The sequence below is a fragment of the Hypanus sabinus genome, unplaced genomic scaffold (genome assembly GCF_030144855.1).
Source record: "Hypanus sabinus isolate sHypSab1 unplaced genomic scaffold, sHypSab1.hap1 scaffold_440, whole genome shotgun sequence".
Lineage (NCBI taxonomy): Eukaryota > Metazoa > Chordata > Chondrichthyes > Myliobatiformes > Dasyatidae > Hypanus > Hypanus sabinus.
In genome coordinates, this window is record NW_026781314.1 from 256,942 (window position 1) to 282,463 (window position 25,522).

The 25,522-nt window shown below is 46.6% G+C and overlaps 1 pseudogene; it reads left to right on the plus strand.

The window, feature by feature from the left end:
* Positions 1-6,736: 6,736 nt before the first annotated feature.
* LOC132388942 (zinc finger protein 208-like) overlaps positions 6,737-25,522 on the plus strand; it is a 29,804-nt pseudogene continuing 11,018 nt past the window's right edge.

Genomic DNA, 25,522 nt, shown 5'->3' on the forward strand with positions numbered 1-25,522 from the left:
GAGAGAGAGAGAGAGAGAGAGAGAGAGAGAGAGAGAGAGAGAGAGAGAGAGAGAGAGAGCGGGAGAGAGAGAGCGAGAAAGAGAGGGGGAGAGAGCGAGAGAGAGAGAGAGAGAGAGAGAGAGAGAGAGAGATGGTGTTATGGTTTCTCTGCAAGCTTGTTTCCACTTTTATAAGGACTCTGTCAGCTTCTGTGTTCTTACAGAGAGAGAAGGGAGGAACTGTTTGATGGACAGCTGGGGCTCAGCACGATGAGATAAGTAGGAGGTCCGCTGATAGACCTCCAGATACATGGTTTTGGACACTGAATGAGCTTTGTTGTGTCCACAGAAAAAGGTGGGTTTTGGAAGATCGATCCGGAGCATCGATCAGTGGCTCTCGCAGTGTGAAAAGGCTGTGACCGGTGGGGAGTTATTCGTGTGTCCATCCCTCGCCTGGGTTAATAACTCCACCACAGAAGAACGGTATCGTTTGTAGTGTCACAGTCGGTGACTTCCAAAGGATTTCGGAGGACGACGGGACTATCGACGGCGACAGCTTACCCGAAGACTCAAAACTCTCCCTCTCTCTCTCTCCATCACTACCCGACTCAATCCCACGAAATGAACCGAACTTCACTCATCACCGTCAGACGGTATCCATTCACCCCGAGGCGTGAAGAAGCTTGGTTTTCCTATGTCCACACACACACACACACACACACACACACACACACACACACACACACACAATTATTGCTAACCTGTTTGATATATCTGCATTTATATTGCTGTATAGCGTAGTTACTAATAAAGGGAATGTAGAGAGAAGGCAATTACGAAGAATTCCACACACATTCCACGCTGGGTAAACGAAATAACAGTCGCCAAAGATCTTATCCGTCGATTAGCTCCGAAATCCACTTAGAAATATCACCAGGTGACAGTCACAGGAATATCGTCTTCAAGTGATTACCACAGAACACCCCGATTCCAGGTAAGGACCAACAAAAGTAATACCACAGGATACTCCAGCAAATCCACACATATGGATGATACGAACTGACAGTCACACATCCGTTGTGCACTGCGTGCCGATGAACAGATCAACCCAACCTTTTGGGCATGGAAGAGTTGCAGTCTATAGCAGTCACACGCTGAAGTTCCAACAGCTTGTCTCCCTCTCCCTCTCCCTCTCCCGCTCCCGCAGCTTGTGTCTGACGTCACAGCCCCGCCTCACTCAGGCACTTAAAGCGACACTCACAGTAAATGAACCTGCGGTCTCGTAACACAATGCACCTCTAAAGTCTGACAGCAGACTAACGAGTGAATCTTCGATGGTGCAGAGTCAGAAACCGAAGATTTGCCAGCCTGAGTCGAGGGCTCCAGAGAGAAATGGTGTCCAGAGGAGGAGGACGAATAAGACCAGCACGATGTGGTTAAAAGTGAAAGATTAGAAGCATTTGGAAACTGGTTGATCGAAAAAAAAGGTGGTTAATTTCTGCAAAACACAGGTGGAAATCAACAGATAAGGCAGAAATTTTGGAGAGGAATACATAGAAAATGTTTTCTCAGTATTTCCAGCAACTGCAGAATCTCCTATGTTTTATATCTGCATTTTACTTTGGCATTAGATACACGTTGATATTGAGTATATTGCTTATGGGAGCCGCTTTCTGCGTTAAAACAGCTGCAGATTTTTTCTATACCCAAGATAAAAAAAAAATGAGGTATGGATATTGAAATGGTGCTTGCAGAAATGTTTAATGGCACCGTGATTACCCATAGGGCAATTCGTTAAGAATTTCGCCGGCGCTGAAGCGCCGATGAAATGCGCAGGCGTCAGGCTGAGGACGTCCCTGACTTTCACGCATGCGCGCAGTGCACAGAAGGCTTTGAAAATGTCGGTTGTAGGTAAGAGCGATTAATTGTGTTTTTATCTTAAATACCGACTTCAGGATAATTCCTCTGAATTTCGGACACCGTGGGCAGCAATCCCGGGACAATCCTGCCCTCTTCCCTCTCTCTCAGCTCCACGATCCGTATACGGGCCCCGGGGAGCTTCCGGCTGATGAGGGAATGGGAACCGATGGATCTCTCAGACAGAGCTGAGCTCCAGCTATCTAAATGCAAGGATTAGGAACTCGGAGAAAGGGAACAAAATCTTTTACATCACAAGTTGAGAAAATCGCCTTTGTTCTACCTCCAATTACTAACAAGAGAAAATCTGCAGATGCTGGAAATCCAAACAATACACACAAAATGCCGGTGGAACTCACCATTCGTACTCTTTTCCATAGATGCTGCCTGGCCTGCTGAGCTCCTCCAGTATTTTGTGTGTGTTGCTTCCTTTACCTCCTCTTGCTCTGGACTTTTCTACCGGTGAGAACATGTTTTGTCCCATTCTCTCTGGGTTCGCAATGATATCAAACACCTTTGCCCTGGGCAACAAGTAGCTTTCACATCAGAAATGTGCCAGACTCCAGGGAGACAGACTACTGCCCTTCCCTTCATATTCATTGGGATTTCATTCACTGAGTTCACCACCGTCAGTCATTGGGGGAGTGTTCAGGGGGAATATTTATGTAGAACACAGAAACTAGTGATGCCTGTTTGCATTTTGGTGATGCAAAAGTTGCTGGAGAATTTGCAAGTGGGAAGAAGTGGAGTGATATTTGGAAATCTGACTTCTTAAAGCGTCATTTAGCAAGCAAACCACATATGGACAATGTGCAAAAGCTTTGGTGAGAAACTCCTGCATTTCCTGTTACAGGCCTGCTACATAGGTTGTGTGAGAGTGCAGATGAACTCGATCAAACCCAGAGGAGATCAAAGTTCCTATTGACAGTGATTTGCTAGCTGTCACTGGGTAAAAAATACACAGTCCCAAGATTTATCTGCACACTGGTTATTACAAATTAGAGGGGTATTCGAGGGAAGGAGGGGAGACCTGCAGTGTCCCTGATGCCCTCCCCTACAAGATGTGCATCCAGCTGCAACTTGTAACCCTGCACTTCAATGAGCTGCTTGAAATGGGTGAATTCCATATCATCCAGCAGTTGGAGGGGGTGATAGATATGACATGAAGGGAGGTGAGTTACTCCCAAGGTGCAGGACACAGGAAATGGGTGAGAGTCAGGAAGGGGAATGAGGTTAAATAGGCAACGCAGAGTACTCTTGTGGCCATTTCACACAACAACAGGCGGACCACTTCAGAAGCTGTGGGGGTAATTACCTGGCAGATGAAAGTCAAAAGACTGATAGGGGTTTCGTTAGTTAGAGGAACAGAACAAGAGGGGACAAATATCCTAGTGGTAAGACTTGCTAGTGATAGTGAGCAGGGGAGGGGGTGATGTGGTTAAAATAAGTTGTAGGGGGAATGGGAGCCAGAATGACAGAACAGATAGTGGAGAGGGTGAATTGATTTGACTTTATTAGATACATATTTCATAAACATGAGGAGTAGAAATATATACCTTACATCATCTAAATGTGCAATGTGTAATTTATAGTAATTTATAATAGATAGTTTGTACATAGGACAGTCAATATAACATCGAAATGCAATTGTATCAGCATGAATTAATCAGTCTGATGACCTGGTGGAAGATGATGTGCCAAAGACTGTTGGTCCTTTTGCTGTGGTACCGTTTCCTGGATGGTAGCAGCAGGAACAGTTTGTGGTTCTGGTGAATTGGGCCTGTTTGTCCCCGATATTCGTTGGGCCCTTTTTACACACCTGTCTGTGTAAATGTACTGAATCATGGAAAGTAGATTGTGCAATGTATAATTTCCTTGTTTATATTTAGAGACATTTTTTGGTGTATAAAATGATGAGGGGTATTGAGCGTGTGAGTGGCCAGAGGAGTGTTTTTTTCCCCCAGGGTTGAAATGGTTAATGCCACTTTTCCACACTCCCATAGATCCTTTGTCCATCTCCTGAGTAAATAGAGATGGAAAAATATTTAAGATCTCCCCCATCTGCTTTGTTTCCACACGTGGATTGCCATTCTGGTCTTCCAGAGGACCAACTTTGTGCCTTGCAATCCTTTTGCTCTTAATCTATCACTAGAATCCCTGAGGATTATCCTTCGCCTTTTCTGTGACGGCAACCTCATGCCATCTTTTAACCATCCTGATTGATTTCTTATGTGTTCTCTTGCATTTCTTATACTCCATAAGAAACTGACTGCCTATCCCTGTTATGCAATTCCATTTTGTGCTTTACCAGGGTCTCAATATCTCGTACAATCCAAGTTTCCCTACAGTTTCTATCTTTACCTTTTATTCTGACATACCCGCTTACTACTTTCAAAATTTCGCTTTGAAGCCTCCCATTTACCAAGCACACCTTTGCCATAAAGCAGCCTGTCCCAGTCCACAGTTGCCAGATCCTAGTGTTGATCCATGCCCTGAACACATCCGCCTTTCCTACACTCCTCCTTGTACTGAAATATACTGGGCTCAGCATATTCACTGCACCATGCTCAACTTTTTCATTCCTGACTTTGTCTGAGGCCTGAACAACATCTGTCTCCACAATCTCTCCACTCTCTGTTCTGTTATTCAGGCTCCCATTCCCCCTGCAACTTTCGTTTAACCCTCCTTACCCCCACCTCCCTCCATGCAGATCTATCACCCCTTTGGCTTTCCTCTCCCTGATCAATAAAAAGGAGGTGCATACCAGGTACAGGCAGATAGGAACAAATGGGGTACTTATGAAATACAGGAAATTCAAGTGAACACTTATGAAAGAAATAAAGGCATGAGGTTGCCCCAGTAGACAAGGTGAAGGAGAATCCTCAGGGATTCTGCAGATATGTTAAGAGTAAAAAGATTGCAAGGGAAAAAATTAATTCTCTGGAAGATCAGAATGGTAATCCATATAAAGGGATAACATAGACTTGGGGAGATTTTTTTTGCATCCGTATTTACTCAAGAGATGAACACAGAGTCTATAGAAGTGAGGCAAAGCTGCATCAACTTCATGGACCCTGTACAGATTACAGAGGTGGAGGGGTTTGCTGTCTTGAGGCAAATTAGCATGGATCAATCCCCAGGGCCTGACAAGTTGTTCACTAGGACCCTGCGGAAGACAAGTGCAGAAATTATCAGGGCCTAAGCACAGATATTGAAATCATCCTTAGTGACAGGTGAGGTACTGGAGGATTGGAGGACAGGCATTGTTGTTCTGCTGTTCAAGAAAGGCTGTAAAAATAAACTAGGAAATTATATGTTGGTGAGCTTGACATCAGAACTGGGAAAGTTATTGGAATGTTGGTGCAGGAACCAGATATATACTGTAAGTATTTGGATAGGTGTGGACTGATAAAGTATAGACAGCATCGCTCTAGCCAAACTTATCGAGTCTCTCGAGGAAGTTATCAGGTAAGTGGATGAATGCAAAGCAGCAGATGTTGTCTACATGGACTTTAGCAAGGCACTTGACAAAGTCTCATATGGGAGGTTGGTCAAGAAGGTTCAGTCACTCAGCATTCAAGATGAGACAGTAAATTAGATGAGACACTGTCCTTGGGAGAAGCCAGAGTGTGGTAGCAGATGGTTGCCTCTCTGACTGGAGGCCTGTGACTAGTGGTTGCCACAGGGATCAGTGCTGGATCTGTTGTTATTTGTCATCTGTATCAGTAATCTGGATAATAAGCTGGTTAGGGATCAGCAAGTTTGCGGATGAAACGGAGACTGGGGATTCAGTGGACTGTGAGAAGACTATCATGGGTTGCAGTGCGAACTGGACCAGGTGGAAATATGGCTTGAGAAATGGAAAACAGAATTCAATGCAGACAAGTGTGAGGTGTTGCATGTTGGTAGGACCTACCAAGGGAGGTCTTTCACAGTTACTGGTCGGGCACGGAGGAGTGTTGTAGAAGAAAGGGACCTGGGAATACAGGTCCTTAATTAACTGAAATTGGTATCACAGTTAGATAGAGACGGAAAAAAAGATTTCAGCCCAATGGCCTTCATGAATCAAAGTACTGACAACAATAGATGGATTTTATGTACACTTGTTGAAATCATTGGTGAGGCCTAATTTAGAGTATTGTGTGCGGTTTTGGTCACCTGCCTACAGGAAAGCTGTAAAAGAGGTTCAGAGAGTTCAGAGAAAATTCACAATAAAGTTGCTAGGTCTGTAGGACTTGGGTTATAAGGAAAGATTAAACAGGTCCAGACTTTATTCCTTGGAATGTAGAAGATTGAGGTGAGATTTGATTGTGATAGAGGGGCATAGATAGTGTTAATGCAAGCTGGCTTTCTCCACTGAGATTGGGTGGGACTACAATCAGAGGCCATGGGTTAAGGGTGAAAGGTGAAATGTTAAGGGGAACATGAGGGGAAACTTCTTCACACAGACGGTCATCCGGGTGTGGAATGAGCAGCCAGCACAAGTGGTGCATGCGAGCTCGATTTCAACATTTAAGAGGTTTGTGTAGAAACCTGGATGGTAAGGGTATGGGAATGGGCAATTTAAATAGATCAGCATAAACTGGATGGCCCAAAGTACCTGTGTCTGTGTTGTAATTTTCTATGACTGTGACAAGAACCTGAAATAATACAAAAATTCACTCCAAATCCTTTTTAACAGACTTAAGTTGAACCTCATTGTAACAGTGTGATACCAGATCAAACCTTGGCAACTCAAGTAATTTCAACGGAAGTATTGTCCTAAATGCATTGATGGATTTTGCAAATCTTTTTACAGATTAAAAACAAGAAGGAATTTGTCTCCAGGAAGCTCAAACATGACACACCAGTTTTGTTGTCTCTGTCTATATATTTAAGAAGTGGAGCAAGGGATTCAACCAACCATCCTTCCTGTTCAGACTGTGGGGAGGGATTCACTCGGTTAACTGACCAACTGGCACACCCGTCATTTTACACAGGAGAAAGGCCGTTCACCTTCTCAGACAGTGGGAATGGATTCACTCGGTCATCTCAACTGAAGGTACATTAACAAGTTCACACTGGGCAAGGCCATTCACCTGTTCTGTGGGTGACAAAGGATTCACTCAGTATTCCCACCTGTGGACACACCAGTCAGTTCACACCAGGCAGAGGCTGGTCATCTGCTGAATTTCTGGGAAAAGATTCACTCAGTCATCTGACTTAATGGCTCACCAGCGAGTTCACACCAGGGAGCGGCCATTCACCTGCTCATTCTGTGGGAAGAGATTCATTAAATCATCCCACCTGCTGAGTCATCAGCGAGTTCACACTGGGGAGAAGCCGTTCGCCTGCTCAGAATGTGGAAAGAGATTCACTGAGTTATCCAACCTACAGAATCATCAGCGAGTCCACACTGGGGAGAAGCCATTCACCTGCTCAGAATGTGGGAAGGGATTCAGTCAGTCATCCCACCTGCAGAGACACCAGCGAGTTCACACTAGGGAGAAGCCGTTCACCTGCTCAGAATGTGGGAAGAGCTTCACTCACTTATGCAACCTACAGAATCATCGGCCAGTTCACACTGCGGAGAGGCCATTCCCCTGCTCAGAATGTGGGAAGGGATTTACTCAGTCATCCAGCCTACTGAGTCATCAGCGAGTTCACACAGGGGAGAGGCCCTTCACCTGCTCAGAATGTGGGAAGGGATTCACTCAGTCATCCCATCTGAAGGTTCATCAGCGAGTTCACACTGGGGAGAAGCCGTTCACCTGCTCAGTCTGTGGAAAGGGATTCACTGATTCATCCACCCGGCAGAAACATCAGCGAGTTCACACTGGGGAGAAGTCGTTCACCTGCTCAGAATGTGGGAAGGGATTCACGGATTCATCCTGCCTACTGGTACATCATCGAGTTCACACTGGGGAGAAGCCGTTCACCTGCTCAGAATGTGGGAAGGGATTCACTCAGTCATCCCACCTGCAGAGACATCAGCGAGTTCACACTGGGGAGAAGCCCTTCACCTGCTCAGAATGTGGGAAGAGATTCACTCAATCTTCCACCCTACAGGCACACCAGCGAATTCACACTGGGGAGAAGCCGTTCACTTGCTCAGTCTGTGGGAAACGATTCACTCTGTCATTCCAACTACTGAAACACCAGCGAGTTCACACAGGGGAAAGGCCGTTCGCCTGCTCAAAATGTGGGAAGAGATTCGCTGGATCGTCCAACCTACAGAGACATCAGCAAGTTCACACTGTGGAGAAGCCGTTCACTTGCTCAGTCAGTGGGAAGGGATTCACTCAGTCGTCCCAACTACTGGCTCACCAGTCAGTTCACAATGGGGAGTGGCCATAGTTATGAATCCCTGGGTTTTGTTTGCTGTGGACTGGCATTTTAAGAGAGATCAAGAGATTAAGAAGGTGGATCAGTCTGACTTGCAGCTTGTTTACATCACTCGCAGCTTGTTTAGTTTTAACCAAGGACACAGACACTCAGAGTCAGACGGAGACCAACTAGGGAAAACTGAAGGATCGAAACAAGGGAACTTGTGGCCAAGGGTCACTGTTTGGAACTTTCCTATGCACACAAGGGTGGGTTAATTATCGATTCACCGTACATCGAATGTGTAGTTGTCACCTCGTTTGATCCATAGGAGTGGATCTGATTTGGGGTGTCCTGTGAAAACCACTGATGTGTTAACCCTTGCCTGGGTGTGGTGTGGTAATTCATTTGAAGACGAAACCCCTTGTGACAAGTCACTTTCGGTGATAAATCGTATGAGAGTTTGGAACGACGACAAATAAAATCTACAGCGACTGTTCTCTCATTTTTCCACCATGGAACCTGTGGAATTCGACATAATTGCTTTCTCTCAACATTTACCCTGGATTACAAATATCTCTCTCATCACCTATTCCATGGATGAACTGCACTTTCATACTGTACCATCCCAATACTCCAAGCCTTATTTCCCCCGAGCTCAATAGTTTGGGAGTTTTATTTAAACACATATATACACATAACACTGTTAACTTTTGTTTATCTTGCTTTAGTTACTATATTACAAGTAGATTCTAATACAGATAGTTTTAAGATCAAAAACAGACTCCAGGTATAGTCTATTGCTGCTGGTTCGTTTCTAAAATGTTATGATTCATAACAAAATTGGGGCCTGCATCCAGTATATGAACAGATTTGGGGGTGTATTCATTAATTATCAATTTCATCCCTTTTCATTTATTTGTGTGTGGAAAATCAGCAGAAATGGATGCTGATAGCTGTCTGGAAGCACCAGCCTCTGAGGCATTAGAGGATGCCAGAAGGATTGAGTTGTTGAGCCTTGCTAGAAGGGTAAAACTTGCTAAGGTGAAATTGACAATGAGGAGGGCACAGATGCAGAGGGTAATAGCTGAACATTATGAATTTGAGGGTGTGTTTAAAGTGGACAAGTTGGAGGTGTTTCCTGAAAGTAAACCTAGTGAGCTTGAGCTCCAGTACAAGTGAGAAAAATTAAACTGGAGGCTGAAAGGCAGAAGCAGATTGAGGCTAGAGAAGCAGAAAAACAGAGAAGAGGCAGAAAAATAGAGGGAGGAAACAGAAAGACAGAGGCTGTTCGAGCTGGAAATGATAAAGAGGTTGCAGCAAAGGAGTCCAGCGTTGGTCTCTGGTGATAAATTTGAGGCCAATTGGGAAGTTAAATTGGTCCCTCAATTTGACGAGGCCGAGATTGATAAATACTTTCAGCATTTTGAAAAGGTTGCTCAGAGTTTAAAGTGGCCAGAAGAGGTTTGGCCTATTCTCTTACAAAGTGTAATTCAGGGGAAGGCTCAGCAAGCCTATTCTGCTTTGATTGTTGATGAAGCAGCTGATTGTGACATAGTGAAACAGGCTGTGCTCAAAGCTTATGAGTTTGTCCCAGAATCATACAGGCAAAAGTTTAGAAATTTGAGGAAATCTGTGAACCAGACTTTTATGGATTTTGCTTATGAGAAGTCTGTGTGTTTTGACCGCTGGTGCACATATAAAAATGTGAATGATAATTTTAACAGCTTGAAAGAATTGGTTTTAATTGAAGAATTCTAAAGGTGCGTCCCTGATGACACAAAGACATATTTAGATGAAAAAGATGCTGCCACTTTGCAGGACTCTGCTCGATTAGCAGATGAGTTTGCTCTAACTCATAAGGTTAAATTTATCCCGAATAACAGCTTCCAAAAGAGTAGCAGGGATCACCAGGGTAAACCAGAAATTAAAGCTGGGACTAGTGACAAGAGTAAGGATGAAGGGAAACAGTTGAAGGAGAAATACTCTGGTCTTACTTGTTACTATTGTAAGAAAGCTGGTCATGTGATGGCTGATTGTTCTGTCCTGAAGATGGAAAAGGAAAAGGAGGCAGTCCCGAATGCCTGTGATCAGTCTGTTGAAGCACCTGTAAACCCACAGGGTTCTGAACATTCTGTTTGCTTAGTTAAGGTCTGAGAGGTCTGACCAAGTTAAGAAGGTGTTCGATCATTTTATGTCAGATGGATTTTTATTAGTAAAAGAAGGGTGAACCATATTTCCAGTGAAAATTTTTCGAGATACTGCGGCTTCTCAGTCACTTATATTAGACAGCGTTCTAAAGTTTGGTGATGAGACTAACACTGGTGAGGTAAATCTTATTAAAGGCATTGGGAACGGCATGGTTTCTGTGCCATTGCACAAGGTAACTTTACAGTCAGGATTGGTTTCGGGACCTGTTAAGATCGGATTATGCTCCAGTTTACCGGTGGAAGATGTTACTTTGCTGTTCGGGAATGACCTGGCCAATGGTAAAGTTGTTCCTGCAGTGCTGTTGACAACTAACCAACCAGTGAAGACCCACAGATGGATTTTAACATTTATCCTTCCTGCACAGGAACTCGAAGTATGGCTAAAATGTCTGCCGATGCGGGAGAGCTTACAGCAGAACAGAACCAAGACCCTGAGATTGAAGCTTTAAAAGAAACAGCTCTCGCAGATGATGAGATTAAGAAAGTGCCAGCAGGGTATTATTTCAAGGATGGTGTGTTAATGCGGAAGTGGAGGCCACCTGCTATGCCAGCGAGTGAGGAATGGGCAATTGTTCACCAAGTTATAGTTCCTTAAGTTTATAGGGCTGAAATTTTAACTTTGGCCCACAGTATACCCTTAGGTGGCCATTTTGGAGTGAATAAAACGGTAAACAGGATTATGAAATAATTCTACTGGCCTAATCTGTGGAAAGATGTTATGAGCTTTTGCAGAACCTGTCACACTTGTCAAGTTGTGGGTAAACCTGATCAGGTCACCCCAGTGCCCCACTGTGGTCTATACCTGCATTTGGTGAACCCTTTTCAAAATTTATAGTGGATTGTGTTGACCCATTGCCAAAGACTAAAGCTGGCCATCAATATCTGCTAACTATTATGTGTACTGCATCCAGATTCCCAGAGGCAATACCTCACAGAAATGTTAAAGCTAAAACTGTGGCGAAGGCTCTTACCAAGTTTTCTACATTTTCTGCTTTGCCTAAAGAAATCCAGTCTGATCAAGTACGTGATTTTACATCTGGATTATTCCAGCAGGTAGTTTATGAACTGGGAGCTGAACAATTTGCATAATCTGCATACCATCCAGAATCACAAGGGGCTTTAGAAAAATTTCATTCTACCCTCAAAGCAATGATTATGACATTAAAATGTTGAAAATGGAAAAGACTGGGATGAAGGTATATATTTATTTTTGTTTGCAGTAAGAGAGTCTGTACAGAGATCACTGGGCTTTAGTCCATTTGAACTTGTATTTGGTCAGAGAGTGAGGGGACCTTTGACCTTGTTAAAGGAACAGTGGATTGATGGGGATGTACATGTTAACTTGTTAGACTATGTTTAGAAGTTCAGAAATAAACTACATCAAGCCTGTAGTCTATTGAGACAAAACAAAGATTTCTCAAAACAAAATGAAGTGTTGGTTTGATAAGCGGGCTTGCAAAAGAAAATAAGGTGCTTGCCTTATCTCCAATGTTGACAAATCCACTTCTGGCGAAATTCAACAGACCGTATGAAATAGTCTCTCAAATTAATGATGTGAATTATGTTATTAAAACGCCCGACTGACATAAACTAACACAGGTGGTACACATAAATATGATAAAGCCTAATTTTGACAAGCAGGCACCGTCTGTGAGTGTTGTTGTCAAAACATATGAATCTGGTAACCCTGAGAATGAAACAATTGACTCATCTGAGACTTTTCACAAGCCAAACATGGTCCCAGTTAGGCAAATGAACTCGGTTGTTCTGGAAAACATTGATAACAAGTTGGCTCATCTGCAGCCAAAGCAACAGCAACAGCTGAAAGAATTAATTCTGAAGTTTAAGGATTTATTTCCCGATGTTCCCAAGCAAACCGCGGTTGCAGTCCATGACGTAGATATTGGTCAAGCCAAACCGATTAAACAACACCCATATTGCATGAACGTAAAAAAATGTAAATTGGCTGAGCAAGTGTTGTAAGTGGGGAAACAGATTCGATATGTCTCAGAAGCAAGGACTTTGGACAGAAAGTGATTTTATTTACAGAAGGCAAACGTGGGAAAACGGCAACAGAAGCAACACGCACAATTTACAGCAGTCGTGGGGAAAGTCGGTTCGGCAATAAAACACACGGACAATTACTAACGAACGTGGGAATATCGCCTGGGAACAAAGTGCACGCGCATAACACCCGCACACACACGCAAACACACAAAGGAAAATTCTATACGATATCCGCCAGCCCTTGACCCTGTGCAGGCACAGCTCTGTGATATGAAAGAGAGTAATCAACGCTCCCAACCCTATTCAATGCACAGCTCACTAACAATTTCTCCAGCGCCGTTCCACGGTTGTCAGCCTGGAGTGAAGCAGGGTGGTCTCTCGGAGATGGAAAAGGGAAAGCACACGCGGCTCCCTTTATAGTGCTCAGGGATAGAGGGTCCAGCCCGGATGATTTACAGAGGGGCCAAAGGCTCCGTGCCAGCAGAGTTAAGTCGATTACAAAGGCCGATTGCTCGAGGCCAAGTACAAGGCTAATTAAAGGGGCCAATGGTGAGGTGTGTATTTGGCAGGTGGTGTGCCTTGACCAGGTGGTGGGTAGGTTTGTCACGTGACAGTCACGACCCCTCCAATACAGTCTACCCCTCGGATCCACGCCACTCGCCAAGCATTACATGTAACAGAGTGAGAAGGAAAGTGCTATATCTTAATGGAAGTCTTACACTTAACTATTTCTAAGGTTAACGCTGTATGTGACTGTACAGAACTAGAGAAAGACAGACGTGCTCGGAATAACATACACACAGCGATGATAACGAGAGGTAAAACGTAGAGAGAAGGCAATCACGCCGAATTCCACAGTGGTAATTAATAAACATCAGTGGTGGAAAATCCTCCGTCGAGCCGTTCCAAAGCCACACACGAATTACCACCAGAGTGATCTGTCACAGGGATGCCGCCTTCAAGGGGTTACCAGATCACACACCCAGGCAGGGGGTAACTTCGAGTGGCCCCACAGGACATTCCCAGATCCACTCCTTTGGACTATACGGAGTGACAGCCACACATCCGATGTGCACCGGATCGATGATCACCCCACCCTTGTGGGTGTAGCAGAGTTCCAAATCCCCAGCCTCGACAAGCTGGAACTGCTGCCTTTTCCAGGTTCGCTCCTCTCTCTCTCTCTTCTTCCGACTCCTGACCGTGACTGTCTGTGTCCTTGTTTTAAAGGTAAACAAGCTGCGAGTCGGTCAGTGAACAACATCATAGTCCTGCCTCACTGAAGCGCTCTGTTAAAGTGACAGTCCACAGTGAACGAAACCTGCGGGTCCGTAACAGTGCATTGATGGGCGAGGAGGGGTCAAACCTTGATTGGCAGGTGACGTGCCTTCCGACCGGGTAGTGGGCAGTGATGTCACGTGACAGTCACGACCCCTCCGATACACTGGGTTAGGCAATGTTCTCTCAAACCGTTCAGTCTCTGTGTACTCCCGACATAAAAACAATTAACCCTGTCTTTCCCTCCAGGCTTCCAAGAACGCTCGGAGACGGCTTTCCTCTCACAGCGCCAGTGCCTGGATCCCAGCTCAGAGTAGAAGAAGAAGAATGTCCTTAACTCCTGGTGGAGTCTTCGGGCGCCGTCATGACAAGCTTTTGCACCGATCTTTCTGGTGATTGCTCATGGCGTTTCTGTGGCATTCTCCAGTTTTATTTTTACGGGGTCGAGTTGCCAGCTCGACGCTCAACCCAGCACGGATGGAAAGCGTGCAAGGGAGCCGGCTGGCCTTGAACTCGGGACCCTTCGCTCCGGAGTCCGGCGCTGATGCCACGACGCCTCACAGTGCCGAGGGGCAAATTCCATCCACACAAGGTGATGGTTCGAGGACGGCATTTGCCACTTTCAGGTTGCCATCGCAGGGAGCTGTATGCTACAGAGACATAGAGGCGATCTATTCGGGAATCTCTCCCTCTAGACCTTCTGGAGAAGGCTCCAGATTCAGGAAGTAGATACCGCCAGGCGTCCACCAAGTCAAAGGAGCCGATTAACTCCTTCAGCTTCTTTGCCGATGCTGTGTCGCGCTGGAGACTGCAGAGGTTCCCCACCTCGAAGGTACATTTGAAGTCCCCAACCCCAGGATCGATGGAGCTCAGTAGAGTGGACTGCTGACGGAATAGGGAATAGGTGCGTCAGCATCACCCCGCCCCTCAAGGCAGACACGTTGTTGAAATGCAGAGGTACAGCAGCCAGGCGCACGGCCAGATGGAGCAGGCGGCCGGGCTCGACATCTCGAGCTTTAACCATTTCCGGCTGGAAGGTCGAGGACAACAGGATCGTCACCCCGCTAGAGATGGAGCTGAGGAGGCTCATGTAGACCCCTCCTTGCTACTCCAGTAGCCAAGCGGACTCGACCCCCGGGATGGTATGGGTTCCCTACAGGAAATTCACCGCGTATCTCCCATCCCTGAAGACTGCGAAATTGTTTTCTCTGCGGAGAGAACCATTGCTACCATTGACATTTAGACCAGCTACAGTGAGCTTCATGTTGGGAGTTTACTAGGCCTCAGCAACAATACCCTTCCCGGTGAGAGCGGAGTCGCCCTCAACCACACTATCCTGAGAAGAAGCAAGAATGATCTTTGCTTTCCGGGCCCGAGTGGTGCCAACGTCACCCTGTGACCCACCGTCTCCCGAAGGAGCGAGGCTGCTTCCCACTGTGATGTCCCTCACCAGGTCATCCAGAAAGGATTTCAGCTGCCGTCTGTCATTTCCCCGACACAGCATTCCTCTTCCCCTTCCCCTTCCCCTTCCGTCCGAGGATGACACGCAGAGATTTCACCAGCCTCGGCATGCTAGACCAACGAAGCGAGGCTAGTTTAGGCCGGTGCTTTGCACCCACAGAGGTGAGAATGAACTCTCTGATTAGCTCTACAGGTATCAACAGGGATTTCTCAGCAGGGGTGAGGATGTCCATTGTCTCACTATCAAAGGAGTCTGCCTCCAACCCCTCACTGCAGACAGATTCCCCATCTTCCTCCTCGTGTGTTCTGGAAGGTAGCTGCACTTGTAACCCAGACTGCGCAGCGGGTACCTCACTCTAACCTTCCCGCTCCCCCGTCGCGTCAGTCTTATCCACAGTTACAACAATGGAGGGATAATCCCCAATAACTCACTGCGAGCCATAATTTCATGGCGCCGGCCTGCAGGGTATATCACCCTCTCCAGGAGGCAGGTACGAGGTGGACTCCAGCAACGGAGGTCCTAGGGATCCACTGGCAGCCTGCTGAGAGTGAGAGAGCCTGGTCTCTCTGTTTACATTATTCAATACCTTTGCTTACTACTAACTGCTAAGTTCTGGGTGCAGGGCTCCAGGACAGTGTGGAATGAGCTTTATCCTGTGGGTTGGAGTGGAGGGAGATTCTCTTAATATCTGACCCTGTGACAGTCTGATGAGACTCTGTGGAGGGAGCTCTATAAGAAGGTCTGACTCTTTGTGCGTGTGATGAAACGGTGTGGAGCGTGCTTCACTCTGTGTCTGATCCGGGGAGTGGAGGTTGTTGCGATGTGGAAGGAGATTCCCTCCGTGTATAATCGGGGGACTGTGTGGTGGGATGATCTGAAGGGAGCTACAGTCTCTGTCTGACCCCGTGACTGTTAAAGGGAGTTAAAGGGAGCTTCATGCTGTGTCTGATCCGTAGACTCTGTGATGGGATGGTGTGGATGGAGCTTCACTCTGCGTCTCATCCGGGGAGTGTGTAATGGGACTGTGTTGAGGAAGCTTCAGTCTGTTACTGATTCCGGGACTGTGTGATGGGATGGTGCGGAGGGAGCTTCACTCAGTATCTGACAGGAATTTTGTAAGGGGCTGAATCGGAGTTATAATTTCTCAGTCTGACTCTGGGAGAGTATCATGTGACGGTGTGGAGGGAATTCTCTGTGTCTGACCCTGTGAGTGTGTGATCCGACAGTGTGGTGGGAGCTGCACGTTGAGTCTGAAGTGGGTGATGGGACGGGTTTAAGGGGAACCTCACTCTGGGTACAGGCGTGGGTGCGTGTGTTGGGACGGCGTGGAGGGAGCTTCATTCTGTGTCTGACCCATGAGAGTTAGTGATGGAAATGTGCAGACGGAACTTCACTGTGTGTTTGACATTGGGAGCGTGTGATGGGACGGTGTGGAGGCAGATTCACTCTGTGTCTGATCCCGAGTGTGTGTAATCGGACTGTGTGGAGGGATCTTTATCCTGTGTCTGATCCAGGGAGTGTGAGGTAGGGTGGTGTGGAGTGATTCTCTCAATACTTGACCCCGTGACTGTGTGATGAGACGGTGTTGAGGGAATTTCACTCTGTGTCTGACGCTGATACTTAGAGATGGAAGAGTGTGGTAGGAGCTTCACTCTGTGTCTGATCCAGAGAGAGTTTGATGGGACGGTGCGGAGGGAGCTAAACATTGTGTCTCATCCGGGGACTGGAGATAGGGTGCTGTGGAAGGATATTCTCTCCATGTATAATCGGGGGACTCTGTGATGTAATGGTGTGGAGTGAGCTACAGTCTATGTCTGACACAGGAAGATTGTAATGGGTCCGGCTGGAGTGAGATCCGGTCAATGTCTGACCCTGTGACAGTGTGATGTGACGTTGTGGAAGGAGGCTCCCTCTGTGTCTGACCCTGTGACAGTGTGATGTGACGTTGTGGAAGGAGGCTCCCTCTGTGTCTGACCCTGTGACAGTGTGATGTGACGTTGTGGAAGGAGGCTCGCTCTGTGTCTGACCCTGTGACTGTGTGATCCGACAGGACAGAGGGATATTCACTCTGTGTCTCATCCGGGAAATGTGTGAAGGGACTGCGTCGAGAGAGCTTCACTCGGTTTCTGACCAGGGAGTGTGTGATGTGATGGTGCAGAGGGAGCTTCTGTGTTTTAACCCTCGGAGCGTGTGACGGTACATGGCGGAGGAAGCTGCACTCTGTTTCTGACCTCGGGAACGTTTGATTGCTCTTTGTGGAGAGTGTTTTGGTCTGTATCAGGAATGATTGATGGAAGATATGGAGGGAGCTGCACCCTGTGTCTGATCTAGGGATGGGCGGTGTGGTGGGAGATTCTCTCAAAGTCTGACACTGTCACTGTGTGATGTAACGTTTTGGAGGGAGCGTCACTCTGTGTCTGACGCAGGACTTTTGTCACGATACAGCCTGGAGAGAGATTTTCCCAGTGCCTGATCCTGGGAGTGTAACATGGAAAGGTGTGGAGGGAATTCTCTGTGTCTGTGCCTCTAAGTGTGATGACAGCATGTGGAAGGAGATTCATTTTGTGTCTAATCCAGGGATTCTGAAATGGGACGGACTTGACGGAGATTCACTCTACGTCTGAGCTGGGGTGCGTGTGATGGGACGGTGTGGAGGGAGCTTCACTCTCGCTCAGATCCGGGGAGTGTGAGGTAAGGTGTTGCGATGGGAGATTCACTCTTCTCAGCCAGTGAGTGTGTGATGTGATGCTGAGGAGGGATCTTCACTCTGTGTTTGATTCAGGAATATTGCAATTCAACACCCCGGAGTGAGATTGATGGGACGAGGCAGACAGAGCTGCAGTCTGAGTCTGACACCCCATGTTGATTGCTTCTGTTCCATTCTCTATTTTGTGACCTTTGTGGACACAGGTCAGATATTATACAGTATATGAGCTTCCAAGCTCTTTTATCATTTTTGTCCGTGAGAGCAAGGAGAGCGCGCAGGAAAGTGGGGGCCAGGATAGTGCACGTATCTGGAGTGCGAGGAGGCGGTGGTCAGCCTGGATGGTGATGGGGAGCAGACACCATCAGACTGATGTCCCTCAGCCTGGAGCTGAGACGCTGCTGTACCAGTGTGAGGAGCTCAGACCTGTTATTACTGCAGTTCACTGGGTGCGGGGGCGAGGGGTGCGATCAGCAACCCCAGGTCACTGTTTCTCCTCCAATGAGACTCAAGTCCGACTGCAAGACAGGAAGTTACAGCGGTTTATTGATTTCATTATGACAAATGTAAATTAAACAATGTGGGAATAAATAAGCTGCTCCCGACTCACTCACAGTCACACACAATTAACTGACTGGCGACAACGATTGACCGGTTGAATGATCAGTCCCGTTTCTCACCGTCATCCTGCATCGGGGAACCGATGATTATAAAATCACACTTCAGAGCTGAGTCCGAGATCGCTGTAGATTCAGTCACTGCCAAGGTATTTTGCAATTTGAAATCATCCCGCAGGCGGGGATGTTCACACATTCAGATGTTCACACGAACACTGTCAGTCCAGGTCTGGGTACATTGCAGAGATCTCAGTTTCTTCTCCCCGGTCTCACTGAACCGGTTCCTCACTAGCCTGAAACAGATGGAAGATTAAAGAAGAAATAAACAGATTGCACAATAGTGGCAGTAAAATATCATCAGAGAACCAGAATATCACCAGAATATCCGCTGATATTTTATCACTTTGAACATTAACACACTCACTCGATCCATGTTAGACTCGGGAGTGTCAGTACGAGGTGGCGGAGAGCGGGGACACATCGGTCTGTAAGATAGTTCAATCCCAGGTTCAGCTCCGTCAGTGATGATTTAGAACTAAGAGCGGAGACGAGATCCTCTGCACCAGAATCAGTGAGACCGACATTGCTCAGCCTGGAGAAGAGATCTAGTGAGTGTGAAGGACAAAGAGAGACAGCAGACGGTACAAATCCCCAGTGTTTATTAATAACACAATTACTGATCACATTAATGTTCAGTGTCAGACACCCAGTTACTGTAAACACAATCTCCCACTGTCTGGTACTTACCGCAGTTTCTGTATTTTACGCTCCGGGTTACTTAGAGCCTGAGACACCAGATTCACTCCTGAATCCCCATGTTTATTACCACTCAGAATCAGCTCCGTCAATAAGCGATTGGCGCTGAGAGCGGAGGCGAGATTCTCGGCACCAGAATCTGGGAGACCGACGTTGTTCAGCCTGGAGATGAGAGAGAGTGAGGGTGAAGGATACAGAGAGACAGGAGACGGTACAAATCCCCAGTGTTTATCAGTAACACAATTAGTGATCACATTAATGTTCAGTGTCAGACACCCAGTGACTGTAAACACAATCTCCCACAGTCTGGAGATGAGAGAGAGTGAGGGTGAAGGGCACAGAGACAGGAGACGGTACAATTCCCCAATGTTTATCAGTAACACAATTACTGATCGCATTAATTTTCAGTGTCAGACACCCAGTGACTGTAAACACAATCTCCCACAGTCTGGTACTTACCACAGTTTCTGTATTTTACACTCCGGGTTCCTCAGAGCCACAGACACCAGTTTCACTCCTGAAACTCCCAGTTCATTCCATCCAAGTCTAAACACAATCAGACATATTGATGAACAAAGTGATTCAGACTGTGGGTCTGAGGGAATTTCTCTCACTGGGATATTTCAGGAAACGTTAAACCCTTCAGTGAATTACCGATCGGAGTTCCCATCACTGTCAATATCCCTCACTGACCAGCTCCAGGGTTTTCACCGAACGTCAGTAACTTAGTCTGTCGGTGTGACTCTTTAAACTCCACATATTTTAACTCATTCCCTGATAGTTAGAAAACAGTTCCTGATGTGAGAGCACCTGAAGGGACAGGGCCTAAGGTTTGAAAATTGTCCCGAACAGTGGGAGAATGTCCCACAGTGAAGAAGATTAGTGAATGGGAAAGTACCGACGGGAGACCGTGGAAAAGATTCCACCTGAGGAAAAGGGATAGGAAGACAGAACCTGCAAGAGGAAAGGGAATAGAGAAGAGAAATCTGACAGGAGGAAGGGGGGTGGGGAAGAGAGATCCCTCAGCAGGAAGCGGGATGGGGAAGAGAGATTCCACAGGACGATGGGGGATGGGGAAGAGTGATCCTAGAGGAGGAAGGGGAATATGAAAGAGAGATTCCAGCAGAGGACATGGGATGGCGAAGAGAGGACCTGCAGGAGGAAGGGGGTTGCGGAAGAGAGATCCCACAGGAGGATAAAATTTGGGAAATCTTAATCCCACAAGACGAGAGGATGCAGAAACAGATTGCACGGGATAGTTGGACTGAACTGAAGCCCACAATCGGGAGAGGAGAACCACCATAGATTTTGGGTATCTCTTGGTGAGCACATTAACGCAGGTGTAAAGCTGGGACAGTCTGCCGACGGTCTCTTGTCCCTCAACGGGAAGAGGGTGTGAATCTCTGACCTACCTGCTGCAGTCAGTGTCGGTCTGGGTATCAGTAACAGTGAGAAGGAACATTGTCAATGGACGTGTCACAGGCAGCGAGAAACACGGCGATTCCTGTGATTTACTACCATTAAACCAATGACCGTCATTCACTGATCTAATGAAGTCTCCAACATCCCTTCACAAGGAACCAGAACCCTCCCGTCCTCGGGGAATTACTGACTAATCCCCTGGGCATTTGTCACAATTCTTCACAATCTCATTTACTACATTTTACACCAATTCCTTAACATTGAAACAACACAATGGAACAGTTTCACAGTTCAGAGTGAGATGTAGAACGAATTAAGTTACCTCAACTCCTGGCACTTGTGCAGCCCGGGTCCCAGCCGCTGGATTCCTTCACACCGAATGTGGCAGTTCCCCAGGTCGAGGTTTTTTACTGTGTTGCAGAGTCCGATGACATGAGACAGGACAGCACAGTCAATCGGGGTCAGAGTCATTCCACTGAATGAAAGTATTTCCACAGATCCCAGTGCGGCCTGAGCCAGTACACGATTCTGAGACTCAAACAGGTAGTGCAATGTGTTCAGGAGGCTCCTTTTACCAGCTTCACTCCATGCGTTTCCACTTTGACGTTTAACCTCCTCCTTCACCCAGTCAATCACCCGGCAGGTTGTTTGATGAGGAAATGGACCCAGAAATTCCTCCAGGCCCCGAGCTGTCATTGGTGAGGAGAGACCAGCAACAAAACGGAGAAATACCTCAAATCGCCCATCGGTCGTGTTGCGGGCTTCAGTGAGGAATTTCAGTATATCCCCGGGATGTGGATTCAGGACAATTTTTTTTTATATGGTGTTAAAACTGTGGCACTTTAAGTTAATAATACATAAAAGAAAATCCCAGGTGCACGTCCACAAAGACAATTTGTGTGAGACTGTTTCAGTTACTGTGGGGCCAGGCACCCATACTGCTCAACAGGAACAGGGAATAATACCAACGGAGAGAGTCAAAATGAGCCAGGTCACAGATTGGAGGCGGCAGAAATGCCCCATTGTTATATAGACAGGAAGAGTATCAGGGAATTGATGGTCATTCCAGGTTCCAGCACTCTGCCCAGTCAGGAGATGATTTCTCTGTCCAACTTGGGTTGAACATCACTGTAACAGTGTGATACCAGATCAAACCTTGGCAACTCAAGTAATCTCATCTGAAATGTTGTCCTAAATCCATTGATGGATTTTGTAAATCTTTTCACAGGATAAAAATGAGAAGGAATTTGTCACCGGGAATCTCAAACACAGCACGCCAGTTTTGCTGTCTCTGTCTGGATATTTAAGAAGTGGAGCAAGGGATTCAATCGAATATCCTTCCTACTCAGACTGTGGGGACGGATTCACTCGACCATCCTTCCTGCTCAGACTGTGGGGAGGGATTTATTCAGTCATCGCAATTGAAGGTACATCAGCAAGTTCACACTGGGCAAAGCCATTCACCTTTTCTGTGTGTGAAAAAGGATTCAGTTCCCATCTGTGGACAGACCAGTCAGTTCACACCACACCAGGCAGAGGCTGGTGATCTGTTGAATTTCTGGGAAAGAATTCACTCAGTCATTTGACCTAATGGCTCACCAGCAAGTTCACACTGGGGAGAAGCCGTTCACCTGTTCAGTCTGTGGGAAGGGATTCAATCAGGCATCCAACCAACGGAGACATCATCGAGTTCACACCGGGGAGAAGCCATTCACCTGTTCAGTCTGTGGGAAGGGATTCACTCAGACATCCAACCTATGGAGACATCAGCGAGTTCATACTGGGGAGAAGCCATTCACCTGCTCAGAATGTGGGAAAGGATTCAGTGAGTTATCCAACCTACTGGTACATCAGCGAGTTCACACTGGGGAGAAGCCGTTCACCTGCTCAGAATGTGGGAAAGGATTCAGTGAGTTATACAGCCTACTGAGACATCAGCGAGTTCACACTGGGGAGAAGCCGTTCACCTGCTCAGAATGTGGGAAAGGATTCCGTGAGTTATCCAGCCTACTGAGACATCATCGAGTTCACACTGGGGCAAAGCCATTCACCTGCTCAGAATGTGGGAAAGGATTTACTGATTCATCCACCCTAAAGAGTCATCAGCGACTTCACACTGGGGAGAAGCCGTTCACCTGTTCAGAATGTGGGAAGAGTTTTACGCAGTTATCCCAAGTACAGAGTCATTTGCGAGTTCACACTGGGGAGAGGCCATTCACCTGCTCAGACTGTGGGAGCAGATTCACTCATTTATCCAGCCTACAGAGACATCAGCGAGTTCACACTGGGGAGAAGCCGTTCATCTGCTCAGAATGTGGAAAGGGATTCATTCAGTTATCCCACCTACAGAGACATCAGCGAGTTCACACTGGGGAGAAGCCGTTCACCTGCTCAGTCTGTGGGAAGAGATTCACTCATTCATCCACCCTACAGCGACACCAGCGAGCTCACACTGGGGAGAAGCCGTTCACCTGCTCAGTCTGTGGAAAGAGATTCACTGATCCATCCAACCTACAGAGTCATCAGCGAGTTCACACTGGGGAGAAGCCGTTCACCTGTTCAGAATGTGGGAAGGGATTTACTAAATAATCCCAACTACAGAGTCATCAGCGAGTTCACACTGGGGAGAGACCATTCACCTGTTCAGAATGTGGGAAGAGATTCACTCATTCATCCACCCTACAGCGACACCAGCGAGCTCACACTGGGGAGAAGCCGTTCATCTGTTCAGTCTGTGGGAAGAGATTTACAGAGTCATCCCACCTACTGAGTCGTCAGCGAGTTCACACTGGGGAGAAGCCGTTCACCTGCTCAGTCTGTAGAAAGAGATTCACTGATCCATCCAACCTACAGAGTCATCAGCGAGTTCACACTGGGGAGAAGCCGTTCACCTGTTCAGAATGTGGGAAGAGATTTACTCAGTCATCCCACCTGCAGAGTCATCAACAAATTCACACTGGGGAGAAGCCGTTCACCTGCTCAGAATGTGGGAAGGGATTCACTCAATCTTCCACCCTACTGAGACATGAGCGTGTTCACACTGGTGAGAAGCCATTCAATTGCATAGAATGTGGGAAACGGTTCACTCTGTCATCCCACCTTCTGGAACACCAGCGAGTTCACACTGGGGATAAGCCGTTCCCCTGCTCAGAATGTGGGAAGAGATTCACTCGCTCCTCCGACCTACAGAGTCATCAGCGAGTTCACACTGGGGAGAAGCCATTCATCTGCTTCGTCTGTGGGAAGAGATTCACTGAGTCATTCAGATTACTGGAACATCAGCGAGCTCACACCGGAGAGAGGCCATTCACCTGCTCAGAATGTGGGAAGAGATTCAGTCGCTCTTCCACACTACAGAGACATCAGCGAGTTCACACTGGAGAGGAGCCATTTACCTGCTGAGTATGTGGGAAAGGATTCACTCAGTATTCCCAACTACTGGCACACCAGTCAGTTGTTATGAATCCCTAGGTTTTGTTTGCTGTGGACTGTCATTTTAAGAGAGAGAGATTAAGAAGGTGAATCAGTCTGACTTGCAGCTTGTTTACATCACTCCCAGCTTGTTTAGTTTTAACTGAGGACACAGACACTCAGAGTCAGACAGAGATGAAGGAGGAAAAATGGAAGGATCTATACAAGGGAAATAGGTGCCAAGGGTCACTGTTTGGAATTTCCCTATGCCCACAAAAATGGGTTAATTATCGATTCAGCGTACTCAAATGTGTGGTTGTCACGTTGTTTGATCCGTATGAGTGGATCTGATTTGGGGTATCCTATGAAGACCACTGATGTGTTAACCCTTGCCTGGGTGTGGTGTGGTAATTCATTTGAAGATGATACCCCTTGTGACAAGTCACTTTGGGTGGTAATTAGTATGTGGATTTGGAAGGATGACAGATAAAATCTACAGTGATTGTTCTCTTGTTTTACCACCATGGAACCTGTGGAATTTGACGTAATTGCCTTCCCTTTACATTTACCCTAGATTACAAATATCTCTCTCATCAGTTATTCCGTGGTTGAACTGAACTTTCATAATTTACCATCTCAAGACTCCAGACTCCAGGCAGTCCTGACGAAGGGTCTCGGCTTGAAATGTCGACAGTACTTCTCCTTATAGATGCTGCCTGGCCTGCTGTGTTCCACCAGCATTTTGTGTGTGTGTTGTTCCAGGTGTAGTCTATTGGTGCTGATTCATTTCAAAAGCTTTACAATTCATAACAAAATTGGGGCCTGCATCTGGGATATGAACATCTATGGGGGCATAGTCATTAATTATCGATTTCATTGGGGAAGTCCCTTTTGATTTATTTGTGTGTGGAAAATCAGCAGCGGATGCTGATTATTGTTTGGAAGCGGCAACCTCTGAGGCATTAGAGGATGCCAGACGGATTGAGTTGTTGAGTCTTGCTAGAAGGATAAAACTTGTTATGTTGAAATTGACAATGAGGAGGGCACAGTTGCAGAGGATAACAGCTGAACAGTATATATCTGAGAGTGTGTTTAAAGTGGAGGAGTTGGAGGTGTTTCCTGAAAGTAAACCTAGTGAGCTTGAGCTCCAGTACAAGTGAGAAAAATTAAAGATGGAGGCTGCGGAAAGGCAGAGGCAATTTGAGGCTATCGAGGCAGAAAATCAGAGAGGAGGCAGAAAAACAGAGGGAGGAAGCAGAAAGACAGAGGTATTCGAGCTGGAAAAGATAGTGGTTGCAGAAAAGTGGTCTAGCGTTAGACTCTGGTGATAAGTTTGAGGCCATTCAGTAAATTAAATTGGTACCTCCATTTGATGAGACAGAGGTTGATAAATACTTACAGCATTTTGAGAAGATTGCTTAGAATTTAAAGTGGCCAAAAGAGGGTTGGTTCTCTTACA